We start from the raw sequence: 14,106 nt of genomic DNA, 5'->3' as shown, positions 1-14,106 counted from the left end.
CCAGTAATCGAACCCTGGCCTCCTGTGTGAAAGCCAGGTATCCTAGCCACTAGACCATACCGGACATACCTCAAGTATCAGCTACGTGTGAATGGGTCCAGAAATATTTCTCCTCCACGAACTTTACGGCCGAATCTGGCGACAACGCTGAACTCTGTCCGCCACCACGATCCCGCTTACTCACTCCCAAAGCGCCCAAGACATACTACACAAACATCGCTTTCAGTCTCAAGTGTAAGTAGCAAAACTATAATTAGTAATAACTGGAAACAAACACTCTCACGTTGACGCAAAGGAGCCTGGGTGGTAATAAACTGTAAACACGGCTTTACCTCGCAAAAGCTATGCTGTGCGTTTCACTGTCGTGGAGAGAAAATGAGATGGCTGGGGTGAGGGTCGAACGTACGCCCTTGAGAAGACGTCACGCGCTGCCCACTGCGACAGGGAAGCACACAGGAATTCTTTTCCCACCATGCCGAACACGACAGGGTGGACTTCTCAGCGGAAGTCAGTCCTGCGTCTAGTTACAGTGCATCGCCCTGGAAGCGGCGTGGACCCGCGTTCGGATGCGCGGGCGGGCAGGGCGCCTGCAGCAGGGTCGCTTCGGCCTCTGGTGGCAGCAGGGGCGGCAACGCATCGCGACACAGGATGCGTGCAGCGGAATGCAGCGGTGGTGGTGTAACGGTCAGCATGGTTGCTTCCCAAGCAGTTGATCCGGGTTCGATTCCCGGCCACCGCAAGAGGGCTGTCGTTTTTGCGTAGCGCAATAGTGTGTGTTCAACACCATGCGATCCTCGAAATTGCCAAGTGTCGCTGCACAAGTAGTATCTGCTCGTCTCTCGCCTCGTTGCAGCTAAGTGGGCGGCCCCTTCATCGTGTGTCGACTTGGCCCGACTTTGCTCGACTGCCGCTCGCTGCCGCTCGGCGGTAGGGCCAATATGACAGAAGCAGTACGACAATCGGCTGCGAGAAACACGCTAATCAAGACTACCTTTCCTTTCCAATTCGAAAAGCTAAATTTTCATTTACAAATTTCGGAATTCTCACTGCTCCCCTACAGTGTTATCTACGATATTTGAGAAATTATCTGTGGATTCGTACGGTTCTGTTACTGCCAAAGTCGTTCCTGCACTTTACGTTCGCTCTTTTTGCAAAGAACCTCTTTAAATTTTGGATCCTATGTTCGTTAACGTAATTTAAATTGCTGTGGGAGGCATCATAGCACATCAACACTGTAACACAAAAGGGGGAGAGTGGGGGTGAAAGGGGAAAGGTCCAATAGCACGCAGAGATCCCGCCTATCACCCATGTAATCACTAACCACGCCCACCTCTGCTTAACTTCATTAATCGAAAGGGAGCCGGCCGTTGGCGACCCCTGAGCGAAACGTTCAGACTTGTAGCTCGATGTGCAGATCATTTGGAATCTACGTGGCAGAGTCTCGCGGGAGACTGCATTTCCTATTAGCGGAGAAAGTGGGATGGCCTGTGGAGGGATCGAACCCATGACCTTCTCGTTACCAGCACGACGCTATACCCCACAGGGCTAACGAGCCACGCAACACTGTCGCATCAGCAGTCCAAAACCGCAAAATCATCTCCTCTTCCTTAAAAACGGCCCCGCCAATCACGTGAGCATGTATCTCTTTTCCTTGACTTTCTCTCACCTTATACTTGGAACCCAGAGCAGCAAAACCACGAAGACGAAAAACGGCCCTGAGAAGATTTCTCATCTCAGCCTGGAAAATTGACGTTCCGCTACCAGTAATCGAACCCTGGCCTCCAGTGTGAAAGCCAGGTATCCTAGCCACTAGACCATACCGGACATACCTCAAGTATCAGCTACGTGTGAATGGGTCCAGAAATATTTCTCCTCCACGAACTTTACGGCCGAATCTGGCGACAACGCTGAACTCTGTCCGCCACCACGATCCCGCTTACTCACTCCCAAAGCGCCCAAGACATACTACACAAACATCGCTTTCAGTCTCAAGTGTAAGTAGCAAAACTATAATTAGTAATAACTGGAAACAAACACTCTCACGTTGACGCAAAGGAGCCTGGGTGGTAATAAACTGTAAACACGGCTTTACCTCGCAAAAGCTATGCTGTGCGTTTCACTGTCGTGGAGAGAAAATGAGATGGCTGGGGTGAGGGTCGAACGTACGCCCTTGAGAAGACGTCACGCGCTGCCCACTGCGACAGGGAAGCACACAGGAATTCTTTTCCCACCATGCCGAACACGACAGGGTGGACTTCTCAGCGGAAGTCAGTCCTGCGTCTAGTTACAGTGCATCGCCCTGGAAGCGGCGTGGACCCGCGTTCGGATGCGCGGGCGGGCAGGGCGCCTGCAGCAGGGTCGCTTCGGCCTCTGGTGGCAGCAGGGGCGGCAACGCATCGCGACACAGGATGCGTGCAGCGGAATGCAGCGGTGGTGGTGTAACGGTCAGCATGGTTGCTTCCCAAGCAGTTGATCCGGGTTCGATTCCCGGCCACCGCAAGAGGGCTGTCGTTTTTGCGTAGCGCAATAGTGTGTGTTCAACACCATGCGATCCTCGAAATTGCCAAGTGTCGCTGCACAAGTAGTATCTGCTCGTCTCTCGCCTCGTTGCAGCTAAGTGGGCGGCCCCTTCATCGTGTGTCGACTTGGCCCGACTTTGCTCGACTGCCGCTCGCTGCCGCTCGGCGGTAGGGCCAATATGACAGAAGCAGTACGACAATCGGCTGCGAGAAACACGCTAATCAAGACTACCTTTCCTTTCCAATTCGAAAAGCTAAATTTTCATTTACAAATTTCGGAATTCTCACTGCTCCCCTACAGTGTTATCTACGATATTTGAGAAATTATCTGTGGATTCGTACGGTTCTGTTACTGCCAAAGTCGTTCCTGCACTTTACGTTCGCTCTTTTTGCAAAGAACCTCTTTAAATTTTGGATCCTATGTTCGTTAACGTAATTTAAATTGCTGTGGGAGGCATCATAGCACATCAACACTGTAACACAAAAGGGGGAGAGTGGGGGTGAAAGGGGAAAGGTCCAATAGCACGCAGAGATCCCGCCTATCACCCATGTAATCACTAACCACGCCCACCTCTGCTTAACTTCATTAATCGAAAGGGAGCCGGCCGTTGGCGACCCCTGAGCGAAACGTTCAGACTTGTAGCTCGATGTGCAGATCATTTGGAATCTACGTGGCAGAGTCTCGCGGGAGACTGCATTTCCTATTAGCGGAGAAAGTGGGATGGCCTGTGGAGGGATCGAACCCATGACCTTCTCGTTACCAGCACGACGCTATACCCCACAGGGCTAACGAGCCACGCAACACTGTCGCATCAGCAGTCCAAAACCGCAAAATCATCTCCTCTTCCTTAAAAACGGCCCCGCCAATCACGTGAGCATGTATCTCTTTTCCTTGACTTTCTCTCACCTTATACTTGGAACCCAGAGCAGCAAAACCACGAAGACGAAAAACGGCCCTGAGAAGATTTCTCATCTCAGCCTGGAAAATTGACGTTCCGCTACCAGTAATCGAACCCTGGCCTCCTGTGTGAAAGCCAGGTATCCTAGCCACTAGACCATACCGGACATACCTCAAGTATCAGCTACGTGTGAATGGGTCCAGAAATATTTCTCCTCCACGAACTTTACGGCCGAATCTGGCGACAACGCTGAACTCTGTCCGCCACCACGATCCCGCTTACTCACTCCCAAAGCGCCCAAGACATACTACACAAACATCGCTTTCAGTCTCAAGTGTAAGTAGCAAAACTATAATTAGTAATAACTGGAAACAAACACTCTCACGTTGACGCAAAGGAGCCTGGGTGGTAATAAACTGTAAACACGGCTTTACCTCGCAAAAGCTATGCTGTGCGTTTCACTGTCGTGGAGAGAAAATGAGATGGCTGGGGTGAGGGTCGAACGTACGCCCTTGAGAAGACGTCACGCGCTGCCCACTGCGACAGGGAAGCACACAGGAATTCTTTTCCCACCATGCCGAACACGACAGGGTGGACTTCTCAGCGGAAGTCAGTCCTGCGTCTAGTTACAGTGCATCGCCCTGGAAGCGGCGTGGACCCGCGTTCGGATGCGCGGGCGGGCAGGGCGCCTGCAGCAGGGTCGCTTCGGCCTCTGGTGGCAGCAGGGGCGGCAACGCATCGCGACACAGGATGCGTGCAGCGGAATGCAGCGGTGGTGGTGTAACGGTCAGCATGGTTGCTTCCCAAGCAGTTGATCCGGGTTCGATTCCCGGCCACCGCAAGAGGGCTGTCGTTTTTGCGTAGCGCAATAGTGTGTGTTCAACACCATGCGATCCTCGAAATTGCCAAGTGTCGCTGCACAAGTAGTATCTGCTCGTCTCTCGCCTCGTTGCAGCTAAGTGGGCGGCCCCTTCATCGTGTGTCGACTTGGCCCGACTTTGCTCGACTGCCGCTCGCTGCCGCTCGGCGGTAGGGCCAATATGACAGAAGCAGTACGACAATCGGCTGCGAGAAACACGCTAATCAAGACTACCTTTCCTTTCCAATTCGAAAAGCTAAATTTTCATTTACAAATTTCGGAATTCTCACTGCTCCCCTACAGTGTTATCTACGATATTTGAGAAATTATCTGTGGATTCGTACGGTTCTGTTACTGCCAAAGTCGTTCCTGCACTTTACGTTCGCTCTTTTTGCAAAGAACCTCTTTAAATTTTGGATCCTATGTTCGTTAACGTAATTTAAATTGCTGTGGGAGGCATCATAGCACATCAACACTGTAACACAAAAGGGGGAGAGTGGGGGTGAAAGGGGAAAGGTCCAATAGCACGCAGAGATCCCGCCTATCACCCATGTAATCACTAACCACGCCCACCTCTGCTTAACTTCATTAATCGAAAGGGAGCCGGCCGTTGGCGACCCCTGAGCGAAACGTTCAGACTTGTAGCTCGATGTGCAGATCATTTGGAATCTACGTGGCAGAGTCTCGCGGGAGACTGCATTTCCTATTAGCGGAGAAAGTGGGATGGCCTGTGGAGGGATCGAACCCATGACCTTCTCGTTACCAGCACGACGCTATACCCCACAGGGCTAACGAGCCACGCAACACTGTCGCATCAGCAGTCCAAAACCGCAAAATCATCTCCTCTTCCTTAAAAACGGCCCCGCCAATCACGTGAGCATGTATCTCTTTTCCTTGACTTTCTCTCACCTTATACTTGGAACCCAGAGCAGCAAAACCACGAAGACGAAAAACGGCCCTGAGAAGATTTCTCATCTCAGCCTGGAAAATTGACGTTCCGCTACCAGTAATCGAACCCTGGCCTCCTGTGTGAAAGCCAGGTATCCTAGCCACTAGACCATACCGGACATACCTCAAGTATCAGCTACGTGTGAATGGGTCCAGAAATATTTCTCCTCCACGAACTTTACGGCCGAATCTGGCGACAACGCTGAACTCTGTCCGCCACCACGATCCCGCTTACTCACTCCCAAAGCGCCCAAGACATACTACACAAACATCGCTTTCAGTCTCAAGTGTAAGTAGCAAAACTATAATTAGTAATAACTGGAAACAAACACTCTCACGTTGACGCAAAGGAGCCTGGGTGGTAATAAACTGTAAACACGGCTTTACCTCGCAAAAGCTATGCTGTGCGTTTCACTGTCGTGGAGAGAAAATGAGATGGCTGGGGTGAGGGTCGAACGTACGCCCTTGAGAAGACGTCACGCGCTGCCCACTGCGACAGGGAAGCACACAGGAATTCTTTTCCCACCATGCCGAACACGACAGGGTGGACTTCTCAGCGGAAGTCAGTCCTGCGTCTAGTTACAGTGCATCGCCCTGGAAGCGGCGTGGACCCGCGTTCGGATGCGCGGGCGGGCAGGGCGCCTGCAGCAGGGTCGCTTCGGCCTCTGGTGGCAGCAGGGGCGGCAACGCATCGCGACACAGGATGCGTGCAGCGGAATGCAGCGGTGGTGGTGTAACGGTCAGCATGGTTGCTTCCCAAGCAGTTGATCCGGGTTCGATTCCCGGCCACCGCAAGAGGGCTGTCGTTTTTGCGTAGCGCAATAGTGTGTGTTCAACACCATGCGATCCTCGAAATTGCCAAGTGTCGCTGCACAAGTAGTATCTGCTCGTCTCTCGCCTCGTTGCAGCTAAGTGGGCGGCCCCTTCATCGTGTGTCGACTTGGCCCGACTTTGCTCGACTGCCGCTCGCTGCCGCTCGGCGGTAGGGCCAATATGACAGAAGCAGTACGACAATCGGCTGCGAGAAACACGCTAATCAAGACTACCTTTCCTTTCCAATTCGAAAAGCTAAATTTTCATTTACAAATTTCGGAATTCTCACTGCTCCCCTACAGTGTTATCTACGATATTTGAGAAATTATCTGTGGATTCGTACGGTTCTGTTACTGCCAAAGTCGTTCCTGCACTTTACGTTCGCTCTTTTTGCAAAGAACCTCTTTAAATTTTGGATCCTATGTTCGTTAACGTAATTTAAATTGCTGTGGGAGGCATCATAGCACATCAACACTGTAACACAAAAGGGGGAGAGTGGGGGTGAAAGGGGAAAGGTCCAATAGCACGCAGAGATCCCGCCTATCACCCATGTAATCACTAACCACGCCCACCTCTGCTTAACTTCATTAATCGAAAGGGAGCCGGCCGTTGGCGACCCCTGAGCGAAACGTTCAGACTTGTAGCTCGATGTGCAGATCATTTGGAATCTACGTGGCAGAGTCTCGCGGGAGACTGCATTTCCTATTAGCGGAGAAAGTGGGATGGCCTGTGGAGGGATCGAACCCATGACCTTCTCGTTACCAGCACGACGCTATACCCCACAGGGCTAACGAGCCACGCAACACTGTCGCATCAGCAGTCCAAAACCGCAAAATCATCTCCTCTTCCTTAAAAACGGCCCCGCCAATCACGTGAGCATGTATCTCTTTTCCTTGACTTTCTCTCACCTTATACTTGGAACCCAGAGCAGCAAAACCACGAAGACGAAAAACGGCCCTGAGAAGATTTCTCATCTCAGCCTGGAAAATTGACGTTCCGCTACCAGTAATCGAACCCTGGCCTCCTGTGTGAAAGCCAGGTATCCTAGCCACTAGACCATACCGGACATACCTCAAGTATCAGCTACGTGTGAATGGGTCCAGAAATATTTCTCCTCCACGAACTTTACGGCCGAATCTGGCGACAACGCTGAACTCTGTCCGCCACCACGATCCCGCTTACTCACTCCCAAAGCGCCCAAGACATACTACACAAACATCGCTTTCAGTCTCAAGTGTAAGTAGCAAAACTATAATTAGTAATAACTGGAAACAAACACTCTCACGTTGACGCAAAGGAGCCTGGGTGGTAATAAACTGTAAACACGGCTTTACCTCGCAAAAGCTATGCTGTGCGTTTCACTGTCGTGGAGAGAAAATGAGATGGCTGGGGTGAGGGTCGAACGTACGCCCTTGAGAAGACGTCACGCGCTGCCCACTGCGACAGGGAAGCACACAGGAATTCTTTTCCCACCATGCCGAACACGACAGGGTGGACTTCTCAGCGGAAGTCAGTCCTGCGTCTAGTTACAGTGCATCGCCCTGGAAGCGGCGTGGACCCGCGTTCGGATGCGCGGGCGGGCAGGGCGCCTGCAGCAGGGTCGCTTCGGCCTCTGGTGGCAGCAGGGGCGGCAACGCATCGCGACACAGGATGCGTGCAGCGGAATGCAGCGGTGGTGGTGTAACGGTCAGCATGGTTGCTTCCCAAGCAGTTGATCCGGGTTCGATTCCCGGCCACCGCAAGAGGGCTGTCGTTTTTGCGTAGCGCAATAGTGTGTGTTCAACACCATGCGATCCTCGAAATTGCCAAGTGTCGCTGCACAAGTAGTATCTGCTCGTCTCTCGCCTCGTTGCAGCTAAGTGGGCGGCCCCTTCATCGTGTGTCGACTTGGCCCGACTTTGCTCGACTGCCGCTCGCTGCCGCTCGGCGGTAGGGCCAATATGACAGAAGCAGTACGACAATCGGCTGCGAGAAACACGCTAATCAAGACTACCTTTCCTTTCCAATTCGAAAAGCTAAATTTTCATTTACAAATTTCGGAATTCTCACTGCTCCCCTACAGTGTTATCTACGATATTTGAGAAATTATCTGTGGATTCGTACGGTTCTGTTACTGCCAAAGTCGTTCCTGCACTTTACGTTCGCTCTTTTTGCAAAGAACCTCTTTAAATTTTGGATCCTATGTTCGTTAACGTAATTTAAATTGCTGTGGGAGGCATCATAGCACATCAACACTGTAACACAAAAGGGGGAGAGTGGGGGTGAAAGGGGAAAGGTCCAATAGCACGCAGAGATCCCGCCTATCACCCATGTAATCACTAACCACGCCCACCTCTGCTTAACTTCATTAATCGAAAGGGAGCCGGCCGTTGGCGACCCCTGAGCGAAACGTTCAGACTTGTAGCTCGATGTGCAGATCATTTGGAATCTACGTGGCAGAGTCTCGCGGGAGACTGCATTTCCTATTAGCGGAGAAAGTGGGATGGCCTGTGGAGGGATCGAACCCATGACCTTCTCGTTACCAGCACGACGCTATACCCCACAGGGCTAACGAGCCACGCAACACTGTCGCATCAGCAGTCCAAAACCGCAAAATCATCTCCTCTTCCTTAAAACCGGCCCCGCCAATCACGTGAGCATGTATCTCTTTTCCTTGACTTTCTCTCACCTTATACTTGGAACCCAGAGCAGCAACACCACGAAGACGAAAAACGGCCCTGAGAAGATTTCTCATCTCAGCCTGGAAAATTGACGTTCCGCTACCAGTAATCGAACCCTGGCCTCCTGTGTGAAAGCCAGGTATCCTAGCCACTAGACCATACCGGACATACCTCAAGTATCAGCTACGTGTGAATGGGTCCAGAAATATTTCTCCTCCACGAACTTTACGGCCGAATCTGGCGACAACGCTGAACTCTGTCCGCCACCACGATCCCGCTTACTCACTCCCAAAGCGCCCAAGACATACTACACAAACATCGCTTTCAGTCTCAAGTGTAAGTAGCAAAACTATAATTAGTAATAACTGGAAACAAACACTCTCACGTTGACGCAAAGGAGCCTGGGTGGTAATAAACTGTAAACACGGCTTTACCTCGCAAAAGCTATGCTGTGCGTTTCACTGTCGTGGAGAGAAAATGAGATGGCTGGGGTGAGGGTCGAACGTACGCCCTTGAGAAGACGTCACGCGCTGCCCACTGCGACAGGGAAGCACACAGGAATTCTTTTCCCACCATGCCGAACACGACAGGGTGGACTTCTCAGCGGAAGTCAGTCCTGCGTCTAGTTACAGTGCATCGCCCTGGAAGCGGCGTGGACCCGCGTTCGGATGCGCGGGCGGGCAGGGCGCCTGCAGCAGGGTCGCTTCGGCCTCTGGTGGCAGCAGGGGCGGCAACGCATCGCGACACAGGATGCGTGCAGCGGAATGCAGCGGTGGTGGTGTAACGGTCAGCATGGTTGCTTCCCAAGCAGTTGATCCGGGTTCGATTCCCGGCCACCGCAAGAGGGCTGTCGTTTTTGCGTAGCGCAATAGTGTGTGTTCAACACCATGCGATCCTCGAAATTGCCAAGTGTCGCTGCACAAGTAGTATCTGCTCGTCTCTCGCCTCGTTGCAGCTAAGTGGGCGGCCCCTTCATCGTGTGTCGACTTGGCCCGACTTTGCTCGACTGCCGCTCGCTGCCGCTCGGCGGTAGGGCCAATATGACAGAAGCAGTACGACAATCGGCTGCGAGAAACACGCTAATCAAGACTACCTTTCCTTTCCAATTCGAAAAGCTAAATTTTCATTTACAAATTTCGGAATTCTCACTGCTCCCCTACAGTGTTATCTACGATATTTGAGAAATTATCTGTGGATTCGTACGGTTCTGTTACTGCCAAAGTCGTTCCTGCACTTTACGTTCGCTCTTTTTGCAAAGAACCTCTTTAAATTTTGGATCCTATGTTCGTTAACGTAATTTAAATTGCTGTGGGAGGCATCATAGCACATCAACACTGTAACACAAAAGGGGGAGAGTGGGGGTGAAAGGGGAAAGGTCCAATAGCACGCAGAGATCCCGCCTATCACCCATGTAATCACTAACCACGCCCACCTCTGCTTAACTTCATTAATCGAAAGGGAGCCGGCCGTTGGCGACCCCTGAGCGAAACGTTCAGACTTGTAGCTCGATGTGCAGATCATTTGGAATCTACGTGGCAGAGTCTCGCGGGAGACTGCATTTCCTATTAGCGGAGAAAGTGGGATGGCCTGTGGAGGGATCGAACCCATGACCTTCTCGTTACCAGCACGACGCTATACCCCACAGGGCTAACGAGCCACGCAACACTGTCGCATCAGCAGTCCAAAACCGCAAAATCATCTCCTCTTCCTTAAAACCGGCCCCGCCAATCACGTGAGCATGTATCTCTTTTCCTTGACTTTCTCTCACCTTATACTTGGAACCCAGAGCAGCAACACCACGAAGACGAAAAACGGCCCTGAGAAGATTTCTCATCTCAGCCTGGAAAATTGACGTTCCGCTACCAGTAATCGAACCCTGGCCTCCTGTGTGAAAGCCAGGTATCCTAGCCACTAGACCATACCGGACATACCTCAAGTATCAGCTACGTGTGAATGGGTCCAGAAATATTTCTCCTCCACGAACTTTACGGCCGAATCTGGCGACAACGCTGAACTCTGTCCGCCACCACGATCCCGCTTACTCACTCCCAAAGCGCCCAAGACATACTACACAAACATCGCTTTCAGTCTCAAGTGTAAGTAGCAAAACTATAATTAGTAATAACTGGAAACAAACACTCTCACGTTGACGCAAAGGAGCCTGGGTGGTAATAAACTGTAAACACGGCTTTACCTCGCAAAAGCTATGCTGTGCGTTTCACTGTCGTGGAGAGAAAATGAGATGGCTGGGGTGAGGGTCGAACGTACGCCCTTGAGAAGACGTCACGCGCTGCCCACTGCGACAGGGAAGCACACAGGAATTCTTTTCCCACCATGCCGAACACGACAGGGTGGACTTCTCAGCGGAAGTCAGTCCTGCGTCTAGTTACAGTGCATCGCCCTGGAAGCGGCGTGGACCCGCGTTCGGATGCGCGGGCGGGCAGGGCGCCTGCAGCAGGGTCGCTTCGGCCTCTGGTGGCAGCAGGGGCGGCAACGCATCGCGACACAGGATGCGTGCAGCGGAATGCAGCGGTGGTGGTGTAACGGTCAGCATGGTTGCTTCCCAAGCAGTTGATCCGGGTTCGATTCCCGGCCACCGCAAGAGGGCTGTCGTTTTTGCGTAGCGCAATAGTGTGTGTTCAACACCATGCGATCCTCGAAATTGCCAAGTGTCGCTGCACAAGTAGTATCTGCTCGTCTCTCGCCTCGTTGCAGCTAAGTGGGCGGCCCCTTCATCGTGTGTCGACTTGGCCCGACTTTGCTCGACTGCCGCTCGCTGCCGCTCGGCGGTAGGGCCAATATGACAGAAGCAGTACGACAATCGGCTGCGAGAAACACGCTAATCAAGACTACCTTTCCTTTCCAATTCGAAAAGCTAAATTTTCATTTACAAATTTCGGAATTCTCACTGCTCCCCTACAGTGTTATCTACGATATTTGAGAAATTATCTGTGGATTCGTACGGTTCTGTTACTGCCAAAGTCGTTCCTGCACTTTACGTTCGCTCTTTTTGCAAAGAACCTCTTTAAATTTTGGATCCTATGTTCGTTAACGTAATTTAAATTGCTGTGGGAGGCATCATAGCACATCAACACTGTAACACAAAAGGGGGAGAGTGGGGGTGAAAGGGGAAAGGTCCAATAGCACGCAGAGATCCCGCCTATCACCCATGTAATCACTAACCACGCCCACCTCTGCTTAACTTCATTAATCGAAAGGGAGCCGGCCGTTGGCGACCCCTGAGCGAAACGTTCAGACTTGTAGCTCGATGTGCAGATCATTTGGAATCTACGTGGCAGAGTCTCGCGGGAGACTGCATTTCCTATTAGCGGAGAAAGTGGGATGGCCTGTGGAGGGATCGAACCCATGACCTTCTCGTTACCAGCACGACGCTATACCCCACAGGGCTAACGAGCCACGCAACACTGTCGCATCAGCAGTCCAAAACCGCAAAATCATCTCCTCTTCCTTAAAACCGGCCCCGCCAATCACGTGAGCATGTATCTCTTTTCCTTGACTTTCTCTCACCTTATACTTGGAACCCAGAGCAGCAACACCACGAAGACGAAAAACGGCCCTGAGAAGATTTCTCATCTCAGCCTGGAAAATTGACGTTCCGCTACCAGTAATCGAACCCTGGCCTCCTGTGTGAAAGCCAGGTATCCTAGCCACTAGACCATACCGGACATACCTCAAGTATCAGCTACGTGTGAATGGGTCCAGAAATATTTCTCCTCCACGAACTTTACGGCCGAATCTGGCGACAACGCTGAACTCTGTCCGCCACCACGATCCCGCTTACTCACTCCCAAAGCGCCCAAGACATACTACACAAACATCGCTTTCAGTCTCAAGTGTAAGTAGCAAAACTATAATTAGTAATAACTGGAAACAAACACTCTCACGTTGACGCAAAGGAGCCTGGGTGGTAATAAACTGTAAACACGGCTTTACCTCGCAAAAGCTATGCTGTGCGTTTCACTGTCGTGGAGAGAAAATGAGATGGCTGGGGTGAGGGTCGAACGTACGCCCTTGAGAAGACGTCACGCGCTGCCCACTGCGACAGGGAAGCACACAGGAATTCTTTTCCCACCATGCCGAACACGACAGGGTGGACTTCTCAGCGGAAGTCAGTCCTGCGTCTAGTTACAGTGCATCGCCCTGGAAGCGGCGTGGACCCGCGTTCGGATGCGCGGGCGGGCAGGGCGCCTGCAGCAGGGTCGCTTCGGCCTCTGGTGGCAGCAGGGGCGGCAACGCATCGCGACACAGGATGCGTGCAGCGGAATGCAGCGGTGGTGGTGTAACGGTCAGCATGGTTGCTTCCCAAGCAGTTGATCCGGGTTCGATTCCCGGCCACCGCAAGAGGGCTGTCGTTTTTGCGTAGCGCAATAGTGTGTGTTCAACACCATGCGATCCTCGAAATTGCCAAGTGTCGCTGCACAAGTAGTATCTGCTCGTCTCTCGCCTCGTTGCAGCTAAGTGGGCGGCCCCTTCATCGTGTGTCGACTTGGCCCGACTTTGCTCGACTGCCGCTCGCTGCCGCTCGGCGGTAGGGCCAATATGACAGAAGCAGTACGACAATCGGCTGCGAGAAACACGCTAATCAAGACTACCTTTCCTTTCCAATTCGAAAAGCTAAATTTTCATTTACAAATTTCGGAATTCTCACTGCTCCCCTACAGTGTTATCTACGATATTTGAGAAATTATCTGTGGATTCGTACGGTTCTGTTACTGCCAAAGTCGTTCCTGCACTTTACGTTCGCTCTTTTTGCAAAGAACCTCTTTAAATTTTGGATCCTATGTTCGTTAACGTAATTTAAATTGCTGTGGGAGGCATCATAGCACATCAACACTGTAACACAAAAGGGGGAGAGTGGGGGTGAAAGGGGAAAGGTCCAATAGCACGCAGAGATCCCGCCTATCACCCATGTAATCACTAACCACGCCCACCTCTGCTTAACTTCATTAATCGAAAGGGAGCCGGCCGTTGGCGACCCCTGAGCGAAACGTTCAGACTTGTAGCTCGATGTGCAGATCATTTGGAATCTACGTGGCAGAGTCTCGCGGGAGACTGCATTTCCTATTAGCGGAGAAAGTGGATGGCCTGTGGAGGGATCGAACCCATGACCTTCTCGTTACCAGCACGACGCTATACCCCACAGGGCTAACGAGCCACGCAACACTGTCGCATCAGCAGTCCAAAACCGCAAAATCATCTCCTCTTCCTTAAAACCGGCCCCGCCAATCACGTGAGCATGTATCTCTTTTCCTTGACTTTCTCTCACCTTATACTTGGAACCCAGAGCAGCAACACCACGAAGACGAAAAACGGCCCTGAGAAGATTTCTCATCTCAGCCTGGAAAATTGACGTTCCGCTACCAGTAATCGAACACGCGATCTAGTGT

General features: G+C 51.9%; 8 non-coding genes across 8 annotated transcripts; all 8 read left to right on the top strand.

Annotated features, from left to right (window-relative positions):
- Positions 1–667: 667 nt before the first annotated feature.
- On the top strand, positions 668–739 carry Trnag-ccc (transfer RNA glycine (anticodon CCC)). The gene has a single exon. It is a non-coding gene; the product is annotated as a tRNA-Gly (tRNA).
- A 1,688-nt stretch (positions 740–2,427) lies between these two features.
- Trnag-ccc (transfer RNA glycine (anticodon CCC)) lies at positions 2,428–2,499 on the top strand. The gene has a single exon. It is a non-coding gene; the product is annotated as a tRNA-Gly (tRNA).
- Positions 2,500–4,187: 1,688 nt separating this feature from the next.
- Positions 4,188–4,259, top strand: Trnag-ccc (transfer RNA glycine (anticodon CCC)). Its single transcript has one exon. It is a non-coding gene; the product is annotated as a tRNA-Gly (tRNA).
- A 1,688-nt stretch (positions 4,260–5,947) lies between these two features.
- Positions 5,948–6,019, top strand: Trnag-ccc (transfer RNA glycine (anticodon CCC)). Its single transcript has one exon. It is a non-coding gene; the product is annotated as a tRNA-Gly (tRNA).
- A 1,688-nt stretch (positions 6,020–7,707) lies between these two features.
- Trnag-ccc (transfer RNA glycine (anticodon CCC)) lies at positions 7,708–7,779 on the top strand. Its single transcript has one exon. It is a non-coding gene; the product is annotated as a tRNA-Gly (tRNA).
- Positions 7,780–9,467: 1,688 nt separating this feature from the next.
- Positions 9,468–9,539, top strand: Trnag-ccc (transfer RNA glycine (anticodon CCC)). Its single transcript has one exon. It is a non-coding gene; the product is annotated as a tRNA-Gly (tRNA).
- Positions 9,540–11,227: 1,688 nt separating this feature from the next.
- On the top strand, positions 11,228–11,299 carry Trnag-ccc (transfer RNA glycine (anticodon CCC)). The gene has a single exon. It is a non-coding gene; the product is annotated as a tRNA-Gly (tRNA).
- A 1,688-nt stretch (positions 11,300–12,987) lies between these two features.
- Positions 12,988–13,059, top strand: Trnag-ccc (transfer RNA glycine (anticodon CCC)). The gene has a single exon. It is a non-coding gene; the product is annotated as a tRNA-Gly (tRNA).
- The last annotated feature ends 1,047 nt before the right edge of the window (positions 13,060–14,106 follow it).

The sequence above is a fragment of the Schistocerca gregaria genome, unplaced genomic scaffold, assembly GCF_023897955.1.
Source record: "Schistocerca gregaria isolate iqSchGreg1 unplaced genomic scaffold, iqSchGreg1.2 ptg000733l, whole genome shotgun sequence".
Taxonomy (NCBI): Eukaryota; Metazoa; Arthropoda; class Insecta; order Orthoptera; family Acrididae; genus Schistocerca; species Schistocerca gregaria.
The sequence above is the reverse complement of the archived record's forward strand: the minus strand, read 5'-3'. Positions and strand labels throughout refer to the sequence as shown.